This window comes from Stegodyphus dumicola, chromosome X1 (genome assembly GCF_044657685.1).
Source record: "Stegodyphus dumicola isolate Sdum_Otavi_A_Nest chromosome X1, ASM4465768v1".
NCBI classification, from domain to species: Eukaryota; Metazoa; Arthropoda; class Arachnida; order Araneae; family Eresidae; genus Stegodyphus; species Stegodyphus dumicola.
Genome location: NC_140780.1, coordinates 4969625 through 4983921, shown reverse-complemented (window position 1 = coordinate 4983921; position 14297 = coordinate 4969625). Strand labels below are relative to the sequence as shown.

Genomic DNA, 14297 nt, shown 5'->3' with positions numbered 1-14297 from the left:
CTATCTGTTGTCTAAAAGTGTGTAATACAGAAGATGTAAATCCTTAGTTCAATTTCAATCAAATTTAATCATATTAAAATTATTATTTTCTTATATCACTGAATAATAATTTACGATAAAATATCAATCATTCGTATAATGGCATATTTTAAAATTTTTACGTCGTTTTAGAGTTTCGGATGACCTCTTGTTATCCATCCATTAAAAGTATTATCCACTGAACGATGAGTGCGCATTCAAAACATAAAAATTTTAAAAAGTAGATGAATAAAGATTTTAATTAATTTTGGAAATATTTTAGAGTACAGGTTTGGAATTCTTATGATTTTATATTCTAAAAGGTATAGTCTACACTAAAAATGGATAAAAAATATTTTAGCTATCTTATTCCAAAAGCGTTAAATTTCTAAAAGCATTTCAAAACATTTTTGATTGGTGCTATGATAAAATAATACGAAATACCAAAAGCAGATTTTGGTTTTTGAAATAAGTTACTATAATGAAACTACATTTATAATATTCTGTTGCATTCTGATGACCATACTTTAGATACTCCTTTCAGTTTTTAAATTAAATGTTGAATCGAATTGCAGATATAAATTCATGTAAAATGAGAATGAAATTTATGTATGGTGGAAATAATCATACAATACTTGCCACCAAGAATAATTCTCAGTAACTGAACAGTACTTCAGGTTCTGCATATAAAACTGTACAATGTTAATTATATTATAAAATGTTCAGGAAACATCAAGAACTTCACTTTATTTGTAATCATTTTCATTAAATAATCATTAATTAACACAAGCAGTATTTTGAATTTGGATTAACTAAGTCTCAAGTTGTAAGTCGCAAGAATAAATTTAAAAAAAAGTAAATTATTGTAATTTCCAAAACTGGTATAACTGTGTATAGATTTCCAAATGATAAAGTTTTCTTATTTTTTAAAGATCTAAAATTTCACAAATTTCATTTGTAAAATTTAAAACGGAATTTTTTAAAATTTGCTTCAGATTTTTTAAAAGAGAAGGTGTAGAAGAGTTTTAAGTTTAATCTCGATTTAATAGACGCGAAACAGATTTACTGCAATTTGCCTGTCCAAGATTGCTCTAGAAATCGATAGTGTATTATATCCTCACGTATTTTTCCCACTATCGTTTTAGCTGCAGGCTCCGTAAATTAAAAAATATTCCTGTAACTTTCCCCTTCCTCAATGCGTTCAGAGGACGCACTCCTCTAAATTTTAAATTGGATTCGTCCACGTCGTGATTGTTTTAATATTATTGACAAAAACAAATCCCTGCAAACTACCTGTGAAGGTAACGCCGAATCTTTCCCTTCTAACTCTTGAAATTTATGCCTAATACAAGAACCGACGAATAACAGCGAAGTAAACCCGAACTGACATTCACTCTATGATTTATCCAAGTCAGCTACAGATTCCTCTTCTCTAATTATTTACGGATGTCTTGGAGCCTAGGAGTAGCAGAGACAAATTTAAGAACGGGAAAGAATCAGCTTTAACACTGTACAGAGAAAAAAATCATTTATTATTTAATTTCATATAATTTTATCTAACACGATTCAAGACACACTTATTTCAAGGCATTTTAATTTAATTCTGAAACTATATTTCTGTTCAAGAATGTGTTCCTAGAATTTATAACAAAAAAAGACGTTTCTTTAGGGAAATTTTTAAAAACAGTTTTAACTTTGAAAATACAGCATCTTAAAACTGAATTTTAGATTTTTTTCAGTGCACTAAATTAGGCAAAATTCATCTCAGTTCTACGTTTATTCACACGATAGTTTTAGTCTTAATTTTCATTTAAAGTTAGAAATACTTAAAGCATTAATAAAAGAAACTGAAAAAAAGAAAAAAACAAATTATATTTTGGAAGCTTTCTGTGCACAAGTACGAATTTAGAAAAATTTCAAGTAATTTATCATTTTTCAGTACATGATTTAAAATCATCATTATAAACTTTTAATATGGAAAAGGAATTTTTAATAAATAAAATCATTCAAAAATCTAGATAGTAATATACTTTATCTGAAAAGAGTTCATTTATGTGCTGGCTTTTCTCTTTAGACAATCTTTTATCATTGCACTGTACTTCATGACACAGTTTTCTTTCCGCAAATCTCTTCAGCGACGGGGGGAAGGCATTGAGGGTCTTAATGTAGCAAAGAATATTTTATATTTATCTAAAAAAAGTATTTATAATAACGATGAATAGGAAGCTGAGAATTAAAGTTAAGATTTTTAGAAAAATTAGGAAAAAAAGAAAAATGCAGAACTTGAAAAAACTGAATGGTATAGGAAAAATTTTAATTTAATATTCTATCATATAAATTCGTTGTGATCAACGTTCAAAGTTACCATGTAAAGAAAGATTTTTGAAATTCAAATTCATCTCAAATAGATTTAGTAATAATTCGAGTCAATGTCGTTGGAAAGTATTCATTCACGTTAACGTCATTCAGAAAAGATTATTGATTAGAATATAAATTGAAAAAATTAAAAGATAAAATAAGTAAAATTAGTAGTTTATTAAACTATATGTTAACGTAATGCATTTTATTTAGTACATAAATTATGTACGTTTTTATTTGTATAATGCGATGAGTAGAAAATTTTGATGACCGTATCTTTTCTCGGGGCCTAATTATTAGTTCTATTCTTTTTGCTACGTAATACAAATGAGTAATGGTACAAAATTATGGTGGAATCAAAACGTAATTTTCTATAAATTTTTGCGTGAGGAATGACCACAATTTTTATGCAGATTTTGTGAAATAGTTTAGTAAAACACGGAGAAATAAAAGTAAATATTTTTCCAAATAAAAAACTAAAAACTCAAAGCAATATCAATTTCAAACACATATTAATAAAGTACGTACGCTGTTTAAAATCTGTTTAGTTACGCAGCCAACACGGCGATAACCACTAAAATCTGGTGTACATTCAATTATCTTTCTTGCCATAATGAGAGCCTGCTGGACAAAAGGACATGGACACGTCAATACGCCCCGCTGAACGACGGTCATTTGAGTGGGGGGAAAGCAACTAAAGACAGCGAAACGTCTGCCGCTTTTAGCGTTAATCTGGATGCAGAATGAGCAGAAGAAATAGTAGAATCTGGTTTCTTTTCAAGACTTGAGATGAAGAGAGTTCAGGGTCTTGGCCACTAGGAAGGTTAAAATAGCTATACATATATATATTTTTATAGAATTTATTTTTAGAAAGGGCTCAAAAACACCATTCTAAAAACAGATTTCAAAGAACATCTTGGAAACAAAAGTCATTAACCATAAAAGAAATATTACATTCAGAATTTTAAAGTAAGAATCGTTTCTATTTTTAAGTTCTTTACTTAGGTACTCTTATCCATGAGAAGGGAACGCTTAGTCCAATGTACAAGAAATTATCCTGAAATATTACGTCACTTTAATGATATTATAGCAATATTTCACTCAGGGAAAGAGAACATATTGACTCGCTTCCCGGGTTCGAGCCCAGCTTTAATACAGCAAGCCAAGACACATCAAATGCCATTGAATGATACAGCATTTTGAAATGATGCAAAACACTTAAATGCAATTTCCTGGACGCACTATTGTAATTACCTACATACTAAAATTTTGAGCAAAAATTAAAGAAAACTAAGATACTCTTTTTCTTTAGAAGGAAACATAGTCATATACTAATGTACGGATGCTCAACGTATTGGTACTATAAAACCTAAACATAGGAATGAAATTTTGTCAGCTATGTGCTGCAAAAAGATGGCACCAAAAGACAATAAGCAGGTAATTTTAAGTAACAAATAAACAAAATAAACTTTACTGTTAGCTTTACTGAAGCAGATGTTATATATTAAACAATCTTAATTCACACACAGAATTAGTGCCATAACAGATCAAAAAAGAGTAATAATCAAACTCGCAATATATTAACATTAAAATAGCTATACATATATATATTTTTATAGATTTTTTTTTAGAAAGGGCTGAAAAACACAATTCTAAAAACAGATTTCCAAGAATATCTTGGAAACAAAAGTCATTAACCATAAAAAAATATTTCATTCAGAATTTTAACGTAAGAACCGCTTCTATTTTAAGTTCTTTACTTAGGTACTCTTATCCATGAGAAGGGAACGCTTAGTCCAATGTACAAGAAATTATCCTGAAATATTACGTCACTTTAATGATATTATAGCAATATTTCACTCAGGGAAAGAGAACATATTGACTCGCTTCCCGGGTTCGAGCCCAGCTTTAATACAGCAAGCCAAGACACATCAAATGCCATTGAATGATACAGCATTTTGAAATGATGCAAAACACTTAAATGCAATTTCCTGGACGCACTATTGTAATTACCTACATACTAAAATTTTGAGCAAAAATTAAAGAAAACTAAGATACTCTTTTTCTTTAGAAGGAATCAAAGTCATATACTAATGTACGAATGCTCAACGTAGAGCACTATAAAACCTAAACATAGGAATGAAATTTTGTCAGCTATGCGAGATGTCCAATAAAGAGGAATTCCGTAAATTGTAGAATAGAACCTACGTCTGAAAACAGATGAACGGTAACACATAATTCAAATACTTTACCTTTAGCACTGAAGCAGGTATTCTACATTAAACTGCATTAATTCACATACAGAATTAGTATTATAATAGCTCAAAATATTGTAAGAACAAAACACGCATTACATAAACATTAAAAGAAATCTATATACATTTATTAGTGTTACGAGGGTTTATTCTGAAATATTATAAGGTCACTTTCAATGAAATGATAGAAATTTTCACTCAGGGAAGGGACATTCTGTCTGGCTGCCTAGGTTCTATCCCAGCTCTTGTTACAAAAGTTTCATAGAAGAATTTTAAAAATCCAGAAAGAAACTTATAAAGAAATTATTGAACATACCTGGTTCTACGATTTAGCGATTCTTACAGACATTATAACTAAATCTTAAACTTGAGGGGGAGGAGAGAACTAAACTAAAGTCTTTGAATTAAAGGTCTTATAAATTTATTTTAAATCAAATTAATTTTGTGAAAATATTACACAAATATAAGGAATATACATTTTTAACATAATGTAATGTACGTTTTGCCACTTTGAAAATCTCGAGAACTAAAGCGTGAAATATAAGAAAACTGAAACAAACATTTGAAAAATCTCATCGAGCTTAAGTTAGTTTCTAAATTAGATGTTTTGAGTGTATTTAAAATTAGGCCAACTACTTCATTCACTTCAAACCCATTACATAATACTAGTATTTAAGAAAAATGGTAAAAGATTGCAAATATGTTAAATAACTATTCTACTGATCTAGAAATGGAAGTAACTGATTTTCATCCTGATTAAGATAAAGAATATCACAAAAAGCCATTTGAATAGTCCTAGATCAGAAAAATAATGACCTGTTAAACTTTTAAAAAGATAAATTTCTGCTTTCGATCTACTAAAAAATGTGAAAGAGGATTTTCAACAACGAACTTGTTAAAAATCAATGTTCAGATACAGGATAACAAACAAACATCCGAACGACTGCATGGATTTAGCCATAACATGGCATGTACCAGAGGGAAAGAAAAACTTGCAGAAGAAATGCAGTGTACAAATTATAACATTCAAGCATTTCTAGTGGAAATAAAGTTAATATAAAACAAGAATTACCAGCCACAGGTGTGTTTTTGCTCTGCACTATTTCTCCATTCTTTTCCTCTTCGTTCATTTTCTTTCATGATATCATTTTGTGCAATCCAAGAGTGCACAAAAATGATGACAAATTACACTAGAAGAGGCCAAGGGGGGAAAAGGAATCATTAGATTTTAACTACTTTGATAATAAAGAATAATTATACACACACAGAAATATCTAATATTGTTTCTTAATATATAAAACTTCAAAAGTAGCCTTCTTTGTTTTAAATTCCAGCAATGTGCTACATTGTTACTAAAATCATGACTGCAGTCGATAGAAAAGCAAATGATTTTCCTAATACGACAAAAGTACAGTAAGCAAAGGGGGATTTTAATGTATGGGTACAACATGAACAATAAAAGAAAAAAAAATTAGACAGTTATTACGGATACACAGAATAAAAGGGATAATGATCTTCGAGAGTAAATAATTTCAGTGCTGCAAAAAGATGGCACCAAAAGACAATAAGCAGGTAATTTTAAGTAACAAATAAACAAAATAAACTTTACTGTTAGCTTTACTGAAGCAGATGTTATATATTAAACAATCTTAATTCACACACAGAATTAGTGCCATAACAGATCAAAAAAGAGTAATAATCAAACTCGCAATATATTAACATTAAAATAGCTATACATATATATATTTTTATAGATTTTTTTTTAGAAAGGGCTGAAAAACACAATTCTAAAAACAGATTTCCAAGAATAACTTGGAAACAAAAGTCATTAACCATAAAAAAATATTTCATTCAGAATTTTAACGTAAGAACCGCTTCTATTTTTAAGTTCTTTACTTAGGTACTCTTATCCATGAGAAGGGAACGCTTAGTCCAATGTACAAGAAATTATCCTGAAATATTATGTCACTTTAATGATATTATAGCAATATTTCACTCAGGGAAAGAGAACATATTGACTCGCTTCCCGGGTTCGAGCCCAGCTTTAATACAGCAAGCCAAGACACATCAAATGCCATGGAATGATACAGCATTTTGAAATGATGCAAAACACTTAAATGCAATTTCCTGGACGCACTATTGTAATTACCTACATACTAAAATTTTGAGCAAAAATTAAAGAAAACTAAGATACTCTTTTTCTTTAGAAGGAATCAAAGTCATATACTAATGTACGGATGCTCAACGTATTGTACTATAAAACCTAAACATAGGAATGAAATTTTGTCAGCTATGTGCTGCAAAAAGATGGCACCAAAAGACAATAAGCAGGTAATTTTAAGTAACAAATAAACAAAATAAACTTTACTGTTAGCTTTACTGAAGCAGATGTTATATATTAAACAATCTTAATTCACACACAGATTTAGTGCCATAACAGATCAAAAAAGAGTAATAATCAAACTCGCAATATATTAACATTAAAATAGCTATACATATATATATTTTTATAGATTTTTTTTTAGAAAGGGCTGAAAAACACAATTCTAAAAACAGATTTCCAAGAATATCTTGGAAACAAAAGTCATTAACCATAAAAAAATATTTCATTCAGAATTTTAACGTAAGAACCGCTTCTATTTTAAGTTCTTTACTTAGGTACTCTTATCCATGAGAGAGGAATGCTTAACCCAATGTACAAGAAATTATCCTGAAATATTACGTCACTTTAATGAAATTATAGCAATATTTCAGTCAGAGAAAGAACATACTGACTGGCTGCCCGGGTTCGAGCCCAGCTTTAATACACCAAGCCAAGACACATCAAATGCCATTGAATGATACAGCATTTTGAAATGATGCAAAAAATTTAAATGCAATTTCCTGGAAGCACTATTGTAACTACCTACATACTAAAATTTTGAGAAAAAATTAAAGAAAACTAAGATACACTTTTTCTTTAGAAGGAATCAAAGTCATATACTAATGTTCGGATGCTCAACGTATTGTACTATACAACCTAAACATAGGAATGAAATTTTGTCAGCTATGCGAGATGTCCAATAAAGAGGAATGCCGTAAATTGTAGAATAGAACCTACGTCTGAAAACAGATGAACGGTAACACATAATTCAAATACTTTACCTTTAGCACTGAAGCAGGTATTCTACATTAAACTGCCTTAATTCACATACAGAATTAGTATTATAATAGCTCAAAATATTGTAAGAACAAAACACGCATTACATAAACATTAAAAGAAATCTATATACATTTATTAGTGTTACGAGGGCTTATTCTGAAATATTATAAGGTCACTTTCAATGAAATGATAGAAATTTTCACTCAGGGAAGGGACATTCTGTCTGGCTGCCTAGGTTCTATCCCAGCTCTTGTTACAAAAGTTTCATAGAAGAATTTTAAAAATCCAGAAACGAAACTTATGAAGAAATTATTGAACATACCTGGTTCTACGATTTAGCCATTCTTACAGACATAATAAGTAAATCTTAAACTTGAGGGGGAGGAGAGAACTAAACTAAAGTCTTTGAATTAAAGGTCTTATAAATTCATTTTAAATCAAATTAATTTTGTGAAAATATTACACAAATATAAGGAATATACATTTTTAACATAATGTAATGTACGTTTTGCCACTTTGAAAATCTCGAGAACTAAAGCGTGAAATATAAGAAAACTGAAACAAACATTTGAAAAATCTCATCGAGCTTAAGTTAGTTTCTAAATTAGATGTTTTGAGTGTATTTAAAATTAGGCCAACTACTTCATTCACTTCAAACCCATTACATAATACTAGTATTTAAGAAAAATGGTAAAAGATTGCAAATATGTTAAATAACTATTCTACTGATCTAGAAATGGAAGTAACTGATTTTCATCCTAATTAAGATAAAGAATATCACAAAAAGCCATTTGAATAGTCCTAGATCAGAAAAATCATGACCTGTTAAACTTTTAAAAAGATAAATTTCTGCTTTCGATCTACTAAAAAATGTGAAAGAGGATTTTCAACAACGAACTTGTTAAAAATCAATGTTCAGATACAGGATAACAAACAAACATCCGAACGACTGCATGGATTTAGCCATAACATGGCATGTACCAGAGGGAAAGAAAAACTTGCAGAAGAAATGCAGTGTACAAATTATAACATTCAAGCATTTCTAGTGGAAATAAAGTTAATATAAAACAAGAATTACCAGCCACAGGTGTGTTTTTGCTCTGCACTATTTCTCCATTCTTTTCCTCTTCGTTCATTTTCTTTCATGATATCATGTTCTGCAATCCAAGAGTGCACAAAAATGATGACAAATTACACTAGAAGAGGCCAAGGGGGGAAAAGGAATCATTAGATTTTAACTACTTTGATAATAAAGAATAATTATACACACACAGAAATATCTAATATTGTTTCTTAATATATAAAACTTCAAAAGTAGCCTTCCTTGTTCTAAATTCCAGCAATGTGCTACATTGTTACTAAAATCATGACTGCAGTCGATAGAAAAGCAAATGATTTTCCTAATACGACAAAAGTACAGTAAGCAAAGGGGGATTTTAATGTATGGGTACAACATGAACAATAAAAGAAAAAAAAAATTAGACAGTTATTACGGATACACAGAATAAAAGGGATAATGATCTTCGAGAGTAAATAATTTCAGGGCTGCAAAAAGATGGCACCAAAAGACAATAAGCAGGTAATTTTAAGTAACAAATAAACAAAATAAACTTTACTGTTAGCTTTACTGAAGCAGATGTTATATATTAAACAATCTTAATTCACACACAGAATTAGTGCCATAACAGATCAAAAAAGAGTAATAATCAAACTCGCAATATATTAACATTAAAATAGCTATACATATATATATTTTTATAGATTTTTTTTCAGAAAGGGCTCAAAAACACAATTCTAAAAACAGATTTCGAAGAATATCTTGGAAACAAAAGTCATTAACCATAAAAAAATATTTCATTCAGAATTTTAACGTAAGAACCGCTTCTATTTTAAGTTCTTTACTTAGGTACTCTTATCCATGAGAGAGGAACGCTTAGTCCAATGTACAAGAAATTATCCTGAAATATTACGTCACTTTAATGATATTATAGCAATATTTTACTCAGGGAAAGAACATATTGACTCGCTTCCCGGGTTCGAGCCCAGCTTTAATACAGCAAGTCAAAACACATCAAATGCCATTGAATGATACAGCATTTTGAAATGATGCAAAAAATTTAAATGCAATTTCCTGGAAGCACTATTATAACTACCTACATACTAAAATTTTGAGCAAAAATTAAAGAAAACTAAGATACTCTTTTTCTTTAGAAGGAATCAAAGTCATATACTAATGTACGGATGCTCAACGTAGAGCACTATAAAACCTAAACATAGGAATGAAATTTTGTCAGCTATGCGAGATGTCCAATAAAGAGGAATTCCGTAAATTGTATTATAGAAACTACGTCTGAAAACAGATGAACGGTAAAACATAATTCAAATACTTTACTTTTAGCACTGAAGCAGGTATTCTACATTAAACTGCCTTAATTCACATACAGAATTAGTAATATAATAGCTCAAAATATTGTAAGAACAAAACACGCATTACATAAACATTAAAAGAAATCTATATACATTTATTAGTATTACGAGGGTTTATTCTGAAATATTATAAGGTCACTTTCAATGAAATGATAGAAATTTTCACTCAGGGAAGGGACATTCTGTCTGGCTGCCTAGGTTGTATCCCAGCTCTTGTTACAAAAGTTTCATAGAAGAATTTTAAAAATCCAGAAACGAAACTTATGAAGAAATTATTGAACATACCTGGTTCTACGATTTAGCCATTCTTACAGACATAATAAGTAAATCTTAAACTTGAGGGGGAGGAGAGAACTAAACTAAAGTCTTTGAATTAAAGGTCTTATAAATTCATTTTAAATCAAATTAATTTTGTGAAAATATTACACAAATATAAGGAATATACATTTTTAACATAATGTAATGTACGTTTTGCCACTTTGAAAATCTCGAGAACTAAAGCGTGAAATATAAGAAAACTGAAACAAACATTTGAAAAATCTCATCGAGCTTAAGTTAGTTTCTAAATTAGATGTTTTGAGTGTATTTAAAATTAGGCCAACTACTTCATTCACTTCAAACCCATTACATAATACTAGTATTTAAGAAAAATGGTAAAAGATTGCAAATATGTTAAATAACTATTCTACTGATCTAGAAATGGAAGTAACTGATTTTCATCCTAATTAAGATAAAGAATATCACAAAAAGCCATTTGAATAGTCCTAGATCAGAAAAATCATGACCTGTTAAACTTTTAAAAAGATAAATTTCTGCTTTCGATCTACTAAAAAATGTGAAAGAGGATTTTCAACAACGAACTTGTTAAAAATCAATGTTCAGATACAGGATAACAAACAAACATCCGAACGACTGCATGGATTTAGCCATAACATGGCATGTACCAGAGGGAAAGAAAAACTTGCAGAAGAAATGCAGTGTACAAATTATAACATTCAAGCATTTCTAGTGGAAATAAAGTTAATATAAAACAAGAATTACCAGCCACAGGTGTGTTTTTGCTCTGCACTATTTCTCCATTCTTTTCCTCTTCGTTCATTTTCTTTCATGATATCATGTTCTGCAATCCAAGAGTGCACAAAAATGATGACAAATTACACTAGAAGAGGCCAAGGGGGGAAAAGGAATCATTAGATTTTAACTACTTTGATAATAAAGAATAATTATACACACACAGAAATATCTAATATTGTTTCTTAATATATAAAACTTCAAAAGTAGCCTTCTTTGTTTTAAATTCCAGCAATGTGCTACATTGTTACTAAAATCATGACTGCAGTCGATAGAAAAGCAAATGATTTTCCTAATACGACAAAAGTACAGTAAGCAAAGGGGGATTTTAATGTATGGGTACAACATGAACAATAAAAGAAAAAAAAATTAGACAGTTATTACGGATACACAGAATAAAAGGGATAATGATCTTCGAGAGTAAATAATTTCAGGGCTGCAAAAAGATGGCACCAAAAGACAATAAGCAGGTAATTTTAAGTAACAAATAAACAAAATAAACTTTACTGTTAGCTTTACTGAAGCAGATGTTATATATTAAACAATCTTAATTCACACACAGAATTAGTGCCATAACAGATCAAAAAAGAGTAATAATCAAACTCGCAATATATTAACATTAAAATAGCTATACATATATATATTTTTATAGATTTTTTTTTAGAAAGGGCTGAAAAACACAATTCTAAAAACAGATTTCGAAGAATATCTTGGAAACAAAAGTCATTAACCATAAAAAAATATTTCATTCAGAATTTTAACGTAAGAACCGCTTCTATTTTAAGTTCTTTACTTAGGTACTCTTATCCATGAGAGAGGAACGCTTAGTCCAATGTACAAGAAATTATCCTGAAATATTACGTCACTTTAATGATATTATAGCAATATTTTACTCAGGGAAAGAACATATTGACTCGCTTCCCGGGTTCGAGCCCAGCTTTAATACAGCAAGTCAAAACACATCAAATGCCATTGAATGATACAGCTTTTTAAATGATGCAAAAAATTTAAATGCAATTTCCTGGAAGCACTATTATAACTACCTACATACTAAAATTTTGAGCAAAAATTAAAGAAAACTAAGATACTCTTTTTCTTTAGAAGGAATCAAAGTCATATACTAATGTACGGATGCTCAACGTAGAGCACTATAAAACCTAAACATAGGAATGAAATTTTGTCAGCTATGCGAGATGTCCAATAAAGAGGAATTCCGTAAATTGTATTATAGAAACTACGTCTGAAAACAGATGAACGGTAAAACATAATTCAAATACTTTACTTTTAGCACTGAAGCAGGTATTCTACATTAAACTGCCTTAATTCACATACAGAATTAGTAATATAATAGCTCAAAATATTGTAAGAACAAAACACGCATTACATAAACATTAAAAGAAATCTATATACATTTATTAGTATTACGAGGGTTTATTCTGAAATATTATAAGGTCACTTTCAATGAAATGATAGAAATTTTCACTCAGGGAAGGGACATTCTGTCTGGCTGCCTAGGTTGTATCCCAGCTCTTGTTACAAAAGTTTCATAGAAGAATTTTAAAAATCCAGAAACGAAACTTATGAAGAAATTATTGAACATACCTGGTTCTACGATTTAGCCATTCTTACAGACATAATAAGTAAATCTTAAACTTGAGGGGGAGGAGAGAACTAAAATAAAGTCTTTGAATTAAAGGTCTTATAAATTCATTTTAAATCAAATTAATTTTGTGAAAATATTACACAAATATAAGGAATATACATTTTTAACATAATGTAATGTACGTTTTGCCACTTTGAAAATCTCGAGAACTAAAGCGTGAAATATAAGAAAACTGAAACAAACATTTGAAAAATCTCATCGAGCTTAAGTTAGTTTCTAAATTAGATGTTTTGAGTGTATTTAAAATTAGGCCAACTACTTCATTCACTTCAAACCCATTACATAATACTAGTATTTAAGAAAAATGGTAAAAGATTGCAAATATGTTAAATAACTATTCTACTGATCTAGAAATGGAAGTAACTGATTTTCATCCTAATTAAGATAAAGAATATCACAAAAAGCCATTTGAATAGTCCTAGATCAGAAAAATCATGACCTGTTAAACTTTTAAAAAGATAAATTTCTGCTTTCGATCTACTAAAAAATGTGAAAGAGGATTTTCAACAACGAACTTGTTAAAAATCAATGTTCAGATACAGGATAACAAACAAACATCCGAACGACTGCATGGATTTAGCCATAACATGGCATGTACCAGAGGGAAAGAAAAACTTGCAGAAGAAATGCAGTGTACAAATTATAACATTCAAGCATTTCTAGTGGAAATAAAGTTAATATAAAACAAGAATTACCAGCCACAGATGTGTTTTTGCTCTGCACTATTTCTCCATTCTTTTCCTCTTCGTTCATTTTCTTTCATGATATCATGTTCTGCAATCCAAGAGTGCACAAAAATGATGACAAATTACACTAGAAGAGGCCAAGGGGGGAAAAGGAATCATTAGATTTTAACTACTTTGATAATAAAGAATAATTATACACACACAGAAATATCTAATATTGTTTCTTAATATATAAAACTTCAAAAGTAGCCTTCTTTGTTTTAAATTCCAGCAATGTGCTACATTGTTACTAAAATCATGACTGCAGTCGATAGAAAAGCAAATGATTTTCCTAATACGACAAAAGTACAGTAAGCGAAGGGGGATTTTAATGTATGGGTACAACATGAACAATAAAAGAAAAAAAATTAGACAGTTATTACGGATACACAGAATAAAAGGGATAATGATCTTCGAGAGTAAATAATTTCAGTGCTGCAAAAAGATGGCACCAAAAGACCATAAGCAGGTAATTTTAAGTAACAAATAAACAAAATAAACTTTACTGTTAGCTTTACTGAAGCAGATGTTATATATTAAACAATCTTAATTCACACACAGAATTAGTGCCATAACAGATCAAAAAAGAGTAATAATCAAACTCGCAATATATTAACATTAAAATAGCTATACATATA

At 29.5% G+C, this 14297-nt stretch overlaps 1 long non-coding RNA gene across 1 annotated transcript; it reads right to left on the bottom strand.

Annotated features, from left to right (window-relative positions):
- Window positions 1-5703: 5703 nt before the first annotated feature.
- Window positions 5704-11366, bottom strand: LOC146993063 (uncharacterized). Its single transcript, XR_015038703.1, has 3 exons — window positions 11242-11366; window positions 8852-8969; window positions 5704-5821 (listed from the first exon to the last, which is right to left on the bottom strand). It is a non-coding gene; the product is annotated as an uncharacterized LOC146993063 (long non-coding RNA).
- Between the last annotated feature and the right edge of the window lie 2931 nt (window positions 11367-14297).